Below are 501 nucleotides of genomic sequence, written 5' to 3'. Positions count from 1 at the left end.
CATGTAGAAGCCAAATTCTGGGCAGATTTTCACATTGCCATGGCAACGGCAGCTCCTGACCTGTGTGCGTGCCTGCGTGCGCCTAGCAACCAGATAACCAACTCTCCAAGCTCTGCTAGCTTTACATTAGCCGCATGTTAGGTCTTAAAAACATAATAGTGGTAATTTAAATAGCAGTTCATGGGATTTATTAACCCTCAGGGGTCCCTCTGTCCTTTTTTGGACATTTTCTTTAATTTTCTTTTTTGATTTGCTGATCATTTTGGCTGTACAGCTGAAGTTATGGATGGAATAACGTCATAGTATAGTATAAAATTTCAAAAAACGTCATAGTATAATAAGGCATAAAAATGCCAAAAAAAGTCATATTCTAGTAGAGCATAAAAATGGCAAAAAACGTCATAGTATAGTCAGGCACAAAACGTCACAGTATAGTAAAGCATAAAAATGCCAAAAAAATACATATTATAGTAGAGCATAAAAATGGCAAAAAACGTCATA

Source organism: Seriola lalandi, unplaced genomic scaffold, assembly GCF_002814215.2.
Source record: "Seriola lalandi dorsalis isolate HSWRI2012SDOR001 ecotype SW California unplaced genomic scaffold, Sedor1 jcf7180002054972, whole genome shotgun sequence".
Classification (NCBI taxonomy): domain Eukaryota; kingdom Metazoa; phylum Chordata; class Actinopteri; order Carangiformes; family Carangidae; genus Seriola; species Seriola lalandi.
This window is presented reverse-complemented; position numbering follows the sequence as displayed.